Source organism: Lontra canadensis, unplaced genomic scaffold (assembly GCF_010015895.1).
Source record: "Lontra canadensis isolate GAN:19392208 unplaced genomic scaffold, GSC_riverotter_1.0 scaffold75, whole genome shotgun sequence".
NCBI classification, from domain to species: domain Eukaryota; kingdom Metazoa; phylum Chordata; class Mammalia; order Carnivora; family Mustelidae; genus Lontra; species Lontra canadensis.
This window is the reverse complement of record NW_022631069.1, coordinates 2,027,803-2,042,843: the sequence shown is the minus strand read 5'-3', so window position 1 is coordinate 2,042,843 and position 15,041 is coordinate 2,027,803.

Here is a 15,041-nt window from a genome sequence, read left to right as displayed (position 1 = left end):
GCTTTTATAGCCAAATAAGTTTGGCAAATGCTGTTAAAGTTAACTAATTTCAACAAAGCACTTTTCCAAGGAACATCCTTGTCTTAGTCTATTCAAGTTGCTGCAACAATAATACCACAGATGGAGTGGCTTATAAGTAATAGACATTTATTTCTCAAAGTTCTAGAGGCTAAGAAGTCCAAAATCAAGGTGCCCACATACTTGATGTCTGCTGATTCTTAGACTGCATTATTAAGCAGGGTAGCAGAAAAGGAGGAAGACAATATCTCAGAAAAAAATAAAATTTTGATGGAAATAAGAAATGGGGGTGGGGCATAAAATAAAGGAGGGAGCATAAATAAAGTATGGGCAGACTTCGTGGTTCCTAGACGGCCATCTTTGGCCAGTTTCTCACTGGGTCTTCACATTGGTGGAAGGAGGAAGAGAGCTCTCAGTGGACTCTTATAAAAGGGCGCTAATCTCATTTATGAGGTGTCCACTCTCATAATCTAACCATCTTCCAAATGCCCCACCTCCAAACACCATCACACGGGGAATGAGGTTCCAACATTGGAATTTTGGGGAGACATAAACATTCAGTTACAGTAATCCTTTTCACAAGACACCTAATTAACATCTCAAGTCCCTGGATTTTCACTCAGCACAGTATCAGAAAACTTGATTGACTGAAAAAAAAAACACTGGATTTGGAGTCAGGCCTGGGTTGAAGACCCATCTCCTTACAAGTTACTTAACCTCTTTAAGCTACAGTGGCTTTATGAATAAAATGGGCATCACATTACTAATTTCTCAAACCTATCATGAATATTGAGTAGGAGAATTAAGAGGAGAAAATAAGGAAAAATAGGAGAGTATAAACTCCAAACCATTATGATACTATGCCTCTTTTTGACTACTTACATTATCTTATGTAATGTTCCATTCATTCAGTTTGATCTTCAGTGAAATAATAAATTAATTAATTAACTGATGTCAGAGGCCACAAAATCCTAAAGGGACTTAATAAGAGAGCTGGCAGTTGATTTTCTCTTGAAAAAGGCAAGAACCAGGAAGAGGCCAATGAAGGATATGCCTTGATCTGTTACTTTATTTTTTCTCCTCTTTTCTGTGTGCTCTTGTATTGCTAAAGGGTAAAAGATAGGATCTAACTTCTAGAAAATAATAATTCTTTGAAATGAAAAGGATGGATACTACTTGAAGCAGGAGAAATTTGGAGAACAAAGTCAGCTCCATGTTCCGGTGGGTGGTCCAGTGTTAATTAATAACAAATGAAATGTTAGGATTTTTCATAACCCATCCCATGATGAGTAATACATAGTTTTGGCCATGTAAATATCCAGCCAGAACATTAATACTTTTCATATCTCAGGGTATGAAGGTTCTCCATATACCTTATCATATTTAAGCATCTCGTGAGAGAGGTTAACTATTACAGGTGGGAAAAAGGAAGTTGGTAACTCATCTATAAATAGACTAAATTCAAAGTTTAAAACATCTGGATATTTAAAAAGCATTCAATTGATTATATATTTGGTAGACATGTTGCAAAATGTTGAGCCATTTGAAAACATCTGGATGATTGAATGTTTATCCAGATGTTCAGCCTTGGGTAGATTTTGACAACTGCAAAATATAATGTTCCAGTTGCTTGGTCTGAATTTTGCTGAATTTTCTAAAACACTAAGTCAAATAGTTGTTTTCTATTTGTGCCATTGGCCTGACTTCAGATTGATGAACTGAGAGCAGGCTTAGGAATAAAATTCCTAAGTCAGTGTCTGAACAATCCTACCTTTCCCAGTAGTAAGATAACATTTTTAGATTACTTGGTGGTGTTCAGTAAGTATAGAGAAGCCTTTGTAGGCATTTAGAGAAGACGGCATGTAATAACAGAACACTGTGATTGGGCATCAGATCTGAGTTCAAATTCTGATTATACTTCTTACCTACTATCTAACCTTGGGCAGCTATCATGACCTTTTAGGAGCAGTTCCTCATCTATAAAATAAGTGTAATTATAATGATAGCTGATCTTCAGTTTTGCAGTTTGTTGCAATAATCAAGTAAGACAAAAAAGTAGGAACTTGCTAATTGCTACATGTTATACCTGTCTATGTAAATACTTATATATATGCTTATGGTTATGTAAAATGTAAGTACTCTCATTTCTATTTCACTCCAGATAAGTATAATTAGTACTGCATGTGACCAGCTTTGTGTTATTATGAAGAATTTTTAAAAGTGACTGGGAAGCACACTACAATTTGAAATAGAAAAAAATTAGTGTGTCCAAAAATGATGATAAACATTGTCAAAAGATTCTGTACTTGGCCATGAATTTCATCTCCCCACTCTTCTGGTTAATAGGTCCTTTGCCTCTAAGCCTTCCTCATTTTTCTAACTCTGTTTTTTTCTAAAGCTATTCTCTACACTTGGAATATTCTTCCTTCATATTTCCACATGTTTGAGTCCTATGAATGTTTCATATTCCATGTAAGATGTTAGCTTTCCCTATAAATATTGTATTCATCCTACTACCTGACAGTTACTTACTTACTTACTTACTTACAGTTACTTACTTTAAACACCTGGATTTTAAACCTGACTCTTCCGCTTAATAATTGCATGACATTGGCCACTGCAATTATTCTCTTGAAATCTTGATTTCTTCAGTAGAAAATATCATATATCATAGAATGAACTGAGAATTGAGTGAGATAATACATATCCTTCTAGTAGCACCTATCCTTTCCAAGAAGCCCTATTAAACTTTCCAGGTCTCTAAAGAAACAATTTAGTTTCCTTCTTTCAGGTTTATTTTTATCAATATGTATTCTTTAAAAAATCAAACAGCATCATATGATTTATCAGAAAAAAGAGATTCTTTGTATCCCCAGCTAACATATTTTACTTTGAGGGCAACCACTTCCAACTCTTTCAGTTGTTACTTTTATTCATCTCCAGATCTCTAATTTTAATCTTTATACTGCAATTTATTGATTTTTCAATTTTAATTAGTAGGAAAATGAGGATTAACCTCTTCTTCCATGACATGCATACATTTGCCCTCCACAATGTTCTCAATATATCTCACGGTTTATTATTATAACTGTTGAAATGTTATTCACATGTAAGCTAAAAAGAGGATTATAATTTAATTTTTTATACCACTTTTTTATTTTCCCTGGATTGCTTTACTTTTTAATATCATAGTTTATATAATATTTACAGTTCTACTTTCTTTTCTAATAATAATTCTTTGAACTGCCTTCAGACTTTTGGACAGTCTTTTTTGTATGTGTGTACAGTGGTAAAATTGAATGCAATAAAATGTGAAATATACTTTAATTTACAGCTGTGCTCTTATCAAGCTCACATTATATTGTGACACAATATTCATTGTGTCAGTCCAATGCGATGACATGAATCTAAATATCCTCTCAACAAGAATACTTGTGGGGGTACTGGGAAGAATGGCAGAGGAGCAGGGGACCCTATTACAACTGGCCCCGTGAATTTAGCTGGATATCTACCAAATCATTCTGAACACAAATGAAATCAGCCTGAGATGTAAGAATATATATCTGGATCTCTACAAGTAGAAAAAAAAAATACTATCTGTCCCAAGGTATGAAGTACAGAGCTGATTCTGCAGGCAGATATTGGAAGATAAACAGAAGGGCAGGAAGTGGCCATACACTGTCACCTGGATAACACTGGAGTGCAAAAACATCCTATGCTGCATATGAGGCACACATTCGCAGACTGGTAATGGAGGGGAAAGAACTTTAGACCAGCTCCCAGAGAGGATCCAGGAGCTGCAGGTGCACATGCATGAACTGGGGGCGGCCCACAGTTTTAGAAGCACAAAGGGCAGAAACGTGCCCAGCCTGGGAATTGACATCTGGGAGTGTTGTGGGGCACACAACCGGGAAGGCTATGGTTTTTAGCAGCACAGACAGAAACCCAGACTGTGTGGCCTGGAGAGCTCAGGGAAGAACAGACTATAATTTCTCTGTTCTGAGACAGAGGTTTGGGTGTGGTCACTTCTGCTCTGACTCTCAGAAGAGACACAGAAAGCCTCCAGGGAAAATTGCTAGAGAACAAAAACCCCAAAAAACAGTTTTCACTGAGCTCATCCACCCTCCTCCATAGGGGGCAGGGCAACTCTGCCCAAATATGGTTGCCTGAATAACAGGTCAGCAGGCCCCTCCCCAGGAAGACAGTCTAGAGGAACAAGAGGACGTCAACCTCAGGGTCCTTATAAAATAAGTGCAACTTGCTTGGATCGTGGCTAATACTTTGGACTCTGTGTGTTCCCTTAACCACCTGACAACAGAATGACTAAGAGGAGGAACCTCCCAAAAAGAAAGGAATCAGAGACTGTGGACTCTGCCACAGAACAAATGGATAGGGATATAACCAAGATGTCAGAAATAGACTTCAGAGTAACAATTATCAAGGCAATATCTAGGCTTGAGAAAAACATTAATGACAATATAAAATCTCTAAGGGCAGAAATGTAATCTAATCAGGCTGAACTTTAAAATAATATGAATAAAATGCAGTCTCAACTGGATACTCTGACTGCCAGGGTAAACGAGGCAGAAGAACAAATTAGTGAGCTAGAAGATGGGTAAACGAGGCAGAAGAATGAATTAGTGAGCTAGAAGATAAGATGAGAGAAAAGAAGGAAATTGAGGAGGCTTGAGAAAATTAGATTAAAGTCCAAGAGATCAGACTGAGAGAGATTAATGATGCCATGAATCATTTCAATGTCATAATTATTGGGATCCCTGAAGGGGTGGAGAGAGAGAGAAGTCTAGGAGATATGTTTGGGCAAATTGTAACTGAGAACTGCCCTAATCTGAGGAAGGAAAAAAGCATTCATGTCCAAGAGGCAGAGAGGACCCCTCCCAAGATCAAAGAGAACAGATCAAAGCCTTGATGTATAATAGCTAAACTAGCAAATCTTAAATCCAAGGAAACAATCCTAAAAGAGGCTAGGGAGAAGAAATTTCTTATGAACAGAAGGAGGTACATCAGAATAACAGTGGACTTGTCCACAGAGACCTGGCAAGCCAAGATATATTCAGGGTACAAAATGATAAAAGTGTGCAGCCAAAGATACTTTATTGAGCAAAGCTATCATTCACAATGGATGGAGAGACAAGGACCTTCCAAGACCAACAGAAACCAAAAGCATATGTGACCACCAAGCCAGCCCTGCAAGAAATATTAAGTGGGGTTCTAGAAAAGAAGAAAGACCTGCAAGAGTAATATAGACAAGAAATTTAGAGTCAATGTATAGAAACAAGGACTTCACATGTGACATGATGGCAAAAAATAATATCTTTTAATAATCACTCTCAATGTTAATGGCCTAAATGATCCCATGAAATGGCACAGGGTTGCAGCCTGGATAAAAAGACAGGACCCATACATATGCTGTCTACAAGAGACTCATTTTGAACCTAAAGATACATTCAGACTGAAACTAAGGGGATAGAGAATAATTTTTAATGCCAATGGATCTCAAAAGAAAGCTGGGATAGCAATTCTCATATCAGAAAAATTAGATCTTAAACTAAAGACTGTAGTAAGAGATACAGAAGGATACTATATCATTCTTAAAGGATGTATCCATCCAGAAGATCTAACAATTGTAAATATCTATGCCCCCAACATGGGAGCAACAAACTACAAAAGCCAGCTATTAACCAAATTAAAGAAACATATTGATAATAATACTTTATTGGTAGGAGACTTCAAACACTTCACTCTCAGCAATAAACAGATCATCTAAGAAGAAATATAACAAAGAAACAAGAACTTTGAATGACACACTGGAACAGTTAGATATTATTATCAGTTAGATATTATTATTATCATAGATTATTACAGAGCATTCCACCCTAAAATAACAGAATACTCATTCTTCTTGAAGGCACGTGGAACTTTCTCCAGAATAGACCACATACTGGGTCACAAATCCGGTCTCAACCAATGGCAAAAGATTGAGATTATTCCCAGCATATTCTCAGACCACAATGCTTTGAAACTAGAACTCAATCACAAGAAAACATTTGGAGGGAATTTAAACACTTGGAAGCTAAAGACCATCCTGCTAAAGAATGTTTGGGTCAACCTGGAAATTAAAGAAGAACTTAATTCATGGAAATGAATGAGAACGAAAACACATTGGTCTAAAACCTATGGGATACTACAAAGGTAGCCCTAAGGGGGAAATACATATCCATCCAAGTCTTGCTCAAAAAAGTAGAAAAATCCCAAATAAACAAACTAACCTTAAACCTAAAGTAACTAGACAAAGAAAAACAATAAAGCCTAAGCCACACAGGAGAAGAGAAATAATAAAGATTAGAGCACAGATCAATGAATTAGAAACCAGAAATACAGCAGAGCAGATCAACAAAACTAGAAGCTGGTTCTTTGAAAGAATTAATAAAATAGATAAACCCCTGGCCAGACTTAACCAAAGGAAAAGGGAAAGGACCCAAATTAATAAAATTATGAATGAAAGGGGAGAGAATACAACTAATACCAAGGAAACAGAAATAATTATTAGAAATTATCAGCAACTATATGCCAATAAATTAAGCAACTTGGAAGAAATGGATGCCTTCCTGGAAACCTGTACACTACCAAGACTGAATCAAAAAGAAACTGACAACTTGAATAGACCAATAGCCAGTAATGAAATTGAAGCAGCGATCAAAAAACTCCCAAAACACAAGAGTCCAGGGCCTGATGGATTCCCTGGGGAACTCAACCAAACATTCAAAGGAGAAATAATACCTATTCTCCTGAAGCTGTTTCAAAAAATATAAACAGAAGAAAAACATCCAAACTCATTCTATGAGGCCAAAATTACCTTGATCCCCAAACCAGGCAAACACCCCCATCAAAAAGGAGAATTACAGACTAATACCCCTGATGAATATGGATGCCAAAATCCTCAACAAGATCCTAGCTAATAGTATCCAGAGGTAAATTAAGAAGATTATCCAACATGACCAGGTGGGATTTATCCCTGGGATATAAGTGTGGTTCAACCTTCGCAATCAATCAGTGTGATAGAACACATTAATAAGAGAAGTGACAACCATATGGTCCTCTCAACTGATGCAGAAAAAGCAGTTGACAAAATAAAGCATCCTTTCCTGATTAAAACTCTTCAGAATGTAGGGATAGAGGTAACAATAATCAATTTCATAAAAACTGTGTATGAAAAGCCCACAGAGGATATCATTCCCAATGGGAAAAAGCGGAGAACATTTCCCTTAAGGTCAGGAGCACAACAAGGATGCCCATTCTATCCATTATTGTTCAACATAGTACTAGAAGTCCTAGCATCAGCATTCAGACAACAAAAAGAAATAAAATGTATTCAAACAGGCAAAGAAGAAGTCATACTCTCTCTTTGCAGATGACATGATACTTTTGTGGAAAACCCGAAAGACTCTACCCCCAAATTACTAGAACTCATATAGCATTTCAGTAATGTGGCAGGATACAAAATCAATACACAGAAATCAGTTGCTTTTCTATACAATAATAATGTAATTGTAGACAGAGAAATTAGAGAATTGATTCTATTCATAATAGCACCAAAAACCATAATATACCTAGGAATAAACCTAACCAAAGAGGTAAAGAATCTATATTTTAGAAACTACAGAACACTTATGAAAGAAATTAAAGAAGACACAAAAAGATGGTAAAATAGTCCATGTTCATGGATTGGAAAAATAAACATTGTTAAAATGTCTATGCTGCCCAAAGCAATCTATACATTCCACATCATCCAGATCAAAATACCAATGGCATTTTTCAAAGTGGTGGAAAAAACATCCTAAAATTTTTATGGAACCACCCTCAATTGCCAAATAAATGTTGAAAAAGAAAAGCTGTGGGCACCGTGTTGCCTGACTTCAAGCTATATTACAAAGTTGTGATCATTGAGACAGCATGGTCCTGGCATAAAAACAGACACATAGATCAGTGGAACAGAATACAGAGCCCAGATATGGACCCACAACTCTATGGACTACTAATCTTTGACAAAGCAGGAAAAAATATCCAATGGAAAAAAGACAGTCTCTTCAATAAATGGTGCTGGTAAAACTGGACAGCTATATACAGAAGAATGAAACTTCACCATTTGCTTACACCATACACAAAGATAACTCTAAATGGATGAAGGACCTCAATGTGAGACAGGAATCCATCAAAATCCTAGAGGAGAAAATAGGCAGTAACCTCTTCAACATCAGCTACAGCAAGTTCTTTCAAGACACGTCTCCAAAGGCAAGGGAAACAAAAGCAAAATTGAACTTTTGGGGTTTCATCAAGATAAAAAAACTTCTGCATAGCAAAGGAAACAGTCAAGAAAACAAGAGGCAATACATAGAAGAGGAAAAGATATTTGCAAATGATCTTACAGATAAAGGGCTCATATCCAAGATCTATAAAGAACTTCTCAAACTCAACACCCAAAAAACAAATAGTCAAGTCAAAGAATGGGCAGAAGACATGAACAGACACTTTTCCAAAGAAGACATACGAATGGCTAAGAGACATATGAAAAAAATGTTAAATATCATTAGCCATCAGGGAAATTCAAAACAAAACCACACTGAGATACCACCATACACAAGTTAGAATGGCAATAACTGACAAGGCAGGAAACAACAAATGTTGGAGAGGATGTGGAGAAAGGGGAATCCTCTTACACTGTTGTGGGAATGCAAGTTGGTAGAGGCACTTTGGAAAACAGTGTGGAGTTTCCTTCAAAAAGTTAAAAATAGAACTACCCTATGACCCAACAATTATACTACTGGGTTTTCACCACAAAGATACAGATATAGTTAAAAGAAGGGCCACATGCACCCAATGTTCATAGTAGCAATGTCCACAATAGCAAAACTATGGCAGGAACTGAGATGCCCTTTGACAGACGAATGGATAATGAAGATGTGGTCCATATATACAGTGGAATATTACTCAGCCATCAGAAAGGATGAATACCCTCCATTTGCATCAACATGGATAGAACTGGAGGAGATTATGCTAAGTGAAATAGGTCAAGCAGAGAAAGACAATTAACACATGGTTTCACTTATATGTAGAACTAAGGAATAGCGTAGAGACCATTAGGAGAAGGAAGGGAAAAATAAAGGTTGGGGGGGGTGAATAAGAGGTAGAGATGAACCATAAGGGACTATGGACTCCAGGAAACAAGCTGAGGGTTTTAGAGGAGAGAGGGGATAGGTAAGCCTGGTGTTGGGTATTAAGGAGGACATGTACTGCAATGAGCACTGGGTGTTAATACACAATGTATCATGGAACACTACATTAAAAACTAATGATGTACTGCATGGAGACTAACATAATAAAATAAAAAAAAGAAAGATGTAAGGATTGAGAATACATTTTATTGAGAGGAAAAAATGTAATTTTGTCCTAAAATAAGAGTATTTTTTTCGGAAGGAAAGGCAAAATCTGAATGCAAAAGGAAATTAAAGAATTCCACTCATTATATTTTATCTTACTTTATATTTGTATATATTTAAGTTTTTCTTTCTTTCTTGCTTGGGGTTCTAGGTTTTTTTTGTTTGTTTGTTTGTTTGTTTTTTAACAAGCAGACAAAATTCACCCCAGATCTAGCATTTTGTTTCATTCTGTTTTGTTTCTGGTTTGATTTTTTCTTATTTTGTTTTCTTCTGATTTGTTCTATTATTTTCTTCCAGTTGTTGTTGGTATTGTTGTCTTTTCTCTTTTCTGTTATTTTCTGGATATAATAATGAAATGGAGAATTTCACTACAAAGGAAAGAACAGAAAGTAATACTCACTGCCAGGGAATTAATCAATATGTATATAAGAAAGATGTCTGAATTAGAATATAAAACAATGATTATAAAGATACTAGATGGGCTTGAAAAAAGCATAGAAGACACTAGAGAATCCCTTACTGTAAAAATAAAAGAACTAAAATCTAATGAGGCCAAAATTAAAAATAATATTACTGAGATGCACTCAAAAAGGGACATTCTAACAATGAGGATAAGTGAAGAAGATAGTGACAGAAGACAAAATGACAGAAAATAAAGAAGCTTTCAGCTTCAGAAAGAAAGACAACTACTGCATCACAAAGGAAAACTTCGAGAAATCAGGAATTCCATAAAGTGAAATATATCCAGATAATAGGGGTCCCAGCAGAAGGGGGAGTGTTTATTTGAACAAATTATAGCTAAGAACTTCCCTAATCTGAGGAAGGAAATAGGCATTCAAGCCCAGGAGTTCCCCCTTAAAATCAATAAAAATAGGTCAACACCTCAACATATAACATTTGAAGCTTGCAAATTTCAGACAAAAAAGGGAAAATCCTGAAAGCACCTTGGGACAAGAGGTCTTTAACCTAGAAGGGTAGAAACATAAGGCTGGCAGCAGACCTGTCCACAGAGATACAGCAGGTCTGAAAGGACATGATATATTTAATGTGCTAAATGGGAAAAATATGCAGACAAGAATACTTTACCCAGCAAGACTGTCATTCAGAATAGAAGGAGTGATGAAGAGGTTCAGGACAAACAAAAACTAAAAGGATTTTGTGAACAGTAAGCCAGCCTTGCAAGAAATATTAAAAGGGAATTCTGTGAGTGAGCAGAGAACCCAAAAGTAACAATGACCAGGAAGGAACAGAGACAATCCTCAGAAATAACAACTTTACAGGTAATATAATGGAACTAAATTCATATTTTTCAATAATTACACTGAATGTAATGGGATTTAATGTTCCAATCAAAATACATAGGGTATCAGATTGGATTAAAAAAAATAAGACCCACAATAAGTTGTCTGCAAGAGATTCATTTGATACCCCAAAACACCTCCAGATTAAAAGTGACGGGGTAGAGAATCATTTATCATGTTAATGGTCATCAAAAGAAAGCTGGAATAGCAATCCTTATATCACAAATTAGGTTTTAAATCAAGACTGTAATAAGAGATGAAGAAGAACACTGTATCATAATAAAAGGTTCTATCCAACATGGAGATCTCACAAGGGTAAATATTTATGCCCCTAATCTGGGAGCAGCCAGATATATAAACTAGTTAATAACAAAATTAAAGAAACACATTGATAATAATACAATAATAGTAGGGGACTTTAACACTCCACTCACTGCAATGGACAGATCATCTAAGCACAGAATCAACAATGAAGCAAGGGCTTCATTAAATGAGATGGACTTAACAGATATATTTAGAGCATTTTATCCTAAAAAAAAAAAAAAAAAAAAACCAGAATACACACGCTTGTTGAGTGCACGAGGAACATTCTCTAGAATAGATTACATACTGGGTCACAAATCAGGCCTCAACCAATACAAGACTGAGATTATACCATGCATGTTTTCAGACCATGATGCTTTAAAACTTGAACTCAATCACAAGAGAAAATTTGGAAGGGGCACAAATACATAGAAGTTAAAGAGCATCCCATTAAAGAATGAGTAAATCAACCTGGAAACTAAAGAAGAATTAAAAAAAATACATGGAAGCAAATGAAAAAGAAATCATGATAGTTTAGAACCTTTGGGATGCAGCAAAGGTGATCCCAAGGGGGAAGTATATAGTAATACAAGCCTTTCTCAAGAAACAAGAAAGGTCTCAAATACACAACCTAACCTTACAGCTAAAGGAGCTGGAGAAAAAACGGGAAATAAAGCCTAAACCCAGGAGGAGAAGAGAAATAATAAAGATCAGAGCAGAACTCAATGATATAGGAAAAAAAAAAAACAAAAAAAAAAACAAAAAACAGGAGACTATATCAAAGAAACTAGGACTTGGTTCTTTGGAAGGATTAATAAGATCAATAAACCCCTACCCAGACTTATCAAGAAGAAAAAGGAAATGAGCCAAATAAATAATATCATGAATAAAAGAGATCACAAACAACACCAAAGAAATACAATTATAAGAGAATATCATGCAAACAAATCAGGCAATCCATGAGAAATGGATTCTTTCCTAGAAACACATAAACTGCCAAAACTGAAACTAGAAGAAACAGAAAACTTGAATAGACCCATAACCAGAAAAGAAATCGAATCAGTAATCACAAATCTCTCAATAAACAAGAGTCTGTGTAAGAGGGTTCCCCTTTCTCCACATCCCCTCCAACACATGTTGTTTCCTGTCTTGCTAATCTTGGCCATTCTAACTGGTGTAAGTTGGTATCTCAATGTGGTTTTAATTTGAATCTCCCTGATGGTGAACATTTTTTCATGTGTCTGATAGCCATTCGTATGTCTTCATTGGAGAAGTGTCTGTTCATATCTTCTGCCCATTTTTTGATATGATTATCTGTTTTGTGTGTGTTGAGTTTGAGGAGTTCTTTATAGATCCTGGATATCAATCTTTTGTCTGTACTGTCATTTGCAAATATCTTCTTCCATTCCATGGGTCGCCTCTTTGTTTTGTTGACTGTTTCCTTTGCTGTGCAGAAGCTTTTGATTTTGATGAAGTCCCAAAAGTTTATTTTGGCTTTTGTTTCCTTTGCCTTTGGTGACATATCTTGAAAGAAGTTGCTGTGGCTGATATAGAAGAGATTACTGCCTATGTTCTCCTCTAGGATTCTGAAGGATTCCTGTCTCACTTTGAGGTCTTTTATCCATTTTGAGTTTATCTTTGTGTACAGTGTAAGAGAATCGTCGAGTTTCATTCTTCTACATATAGCTACCCAGTTTTCCCAGCATCATTTATTGAAGAGACTGTCTTTTTTCCACTGTATATTTTTTCCCGTTTTGTCGAAGATTAACTGACCATAGAGTTGAGGGTCCATATCTGGGCTCTCTACTCTGTTCCACTGGTCGATGTGTCTGTTTTTATGCCAGTACCATGCTGTCTTGGTGATTACAGCTTTGTAGTAAAGCTTGAAATCAGGTAATGTGATGCCCCCAGTTTTATTTTTGTTTTTCAACATTTCCTTAGTGATTCGGGGTCTCTTCTGGTTCCATACAAATTTTTGGATTATTTGCTCCAGCTCTTTGAAGAATACTGGTGGAATTTTGATTGGAATGGCATTAAAAGTGTAGATTGCTCTAGGCAATATAGACATTTTAACAATGTTTATTCTTTGCAAGTTGGTGCAGCCTCTTTGGAGAACAGTGTGGAAATTCCTCAAGAAATTAAAAATAGAACTTCCCTATGACCCTGCCATTGCACTACTGGGTATTTACCCCAAAGATACAGATGTAGTGAAAAGAAGGGCCATCTGTACCCCAATGTTTATAGCAGCAATGGCCACGGTCGCCAAACTGTGGAAAGAACCAAGATGCCCTTCAACGGATGAATGGATAAGGAAGAGGTGGTCCATGTACACTATGGAGTATTATGCCTCCATCAGAAAGGATGAATACCCAACTTTTGTAGCAACATGGACGGGACTGGAAGAGATGATGCTGAGTGAAATAAGTCAAGCAGAGAGAGTCAATTATCATATGGTTTCACTTATTTGTGGAGCATAACAAATAGCATGGAGGACATGGGGAGTTAGGAGAAGGGATTTGGGGGAAATTGGAAGGGGAGGTGAACATGAGAAACTATGGACTCTGAAAAACAATCTGAAGGGTTTGAAGAGGGGGGGGTGAGAGGTTGGGGGAACCAGGTGGGGGGTATTAGAGAGGGCACGGACTACATGGAGCACTGGGTGTGGTACAAAAACAATGAATACTGTTATGCTGAAAATAAATTTAAAAAAGTGATAAAAAAAACAAACAAACAAGAGTCTGTGGCCAAATGGCCTCCCAGTGGAATGCTACAAAACATTTTTTTATTAACATATAATGTATTATTTGTTTCAGGGGTACAGGTCTGTGAATCATCACTCTTACACAATCTACCAAACATTTAAAGAAGAACTAGTACCTATTCTTCTGTAGCTGTTTCAAAAACTAGAAATGGAAGGAAAATTTGCAAACTCATTCTGCGAGGCCAGCATTACCTTGATCCCACAACAAGACAAAGACCCCACCAAAAAGGAGAACTATAAACTAATATTCCTGATGAACACAGATGCCAAAATTCTCACCGAGATTCTAACCAATAGGATCCAACAGTACACGAAAAGGATTATTCACCACAACCAAGTAGGATTTATTCCTGAGCTGCAAGTGTTTCCACATCTGCAAATCAATCAATTTGATACACAACATTAATAAAAGAAAGGACAAGAACCATAGGATCCTCTCAATAGATGCAGAAAAAGAATTTCACAAAATTCAACATCCTTTCTTGATAAAAAGTCTCCAGAGTAGAGATAGAGGGAACATACCTCAATATCATAAAAGCCATATACAAAAAACCCACAGCAAATATCATCCTCAACAAGGAAAAATTGAGATATTTTCTCCAAAAGTAAGGAACATGACAGGGATGTCCACTCTCACCACTGCTGTTCAACATAGCACTGAAAGTCCTAGCCTCAGCAATCAGATAATGAAAAGAAATAAAAGGCATCCAAATTGTCAAAGAAGTAAACTCTCACTCTTCACAGATGACATGGTATTCTATGCAGAAAACCTAAAAGACTCTACGCCAAAATTGGTAGAACTGATACAGAAATTCAGCAAAGTGGCAGGATATAAAATCAATGCACAGTAGTCAATTACATTTCTATACACTGAAAATGAGGGAAAAGAAAGAGAAATCAAGGAATTGATCCCTTTTGCAATTACACCAAAAACAAAACAAAGATACTTGGGAATAGACCTAACCAAAGAGGTAAAGGGTCTATATTCTGAGAACTATAGAACACTTATGAAAGAAGTTAAGGAAGTCACAAAGAAAGGGAAAAATATTCCATGCTTATAGATTGGAAACACAAATATTGTTAAAATTCCTGAACTACCCAAAGAAATCTACACATTTAATGCAATCACTATCAAAATACCATGAGCATTTTTCATAGAGCTAGAACAGACTGTCCTAAAATTTGTATGGAACCAAAAGAGAC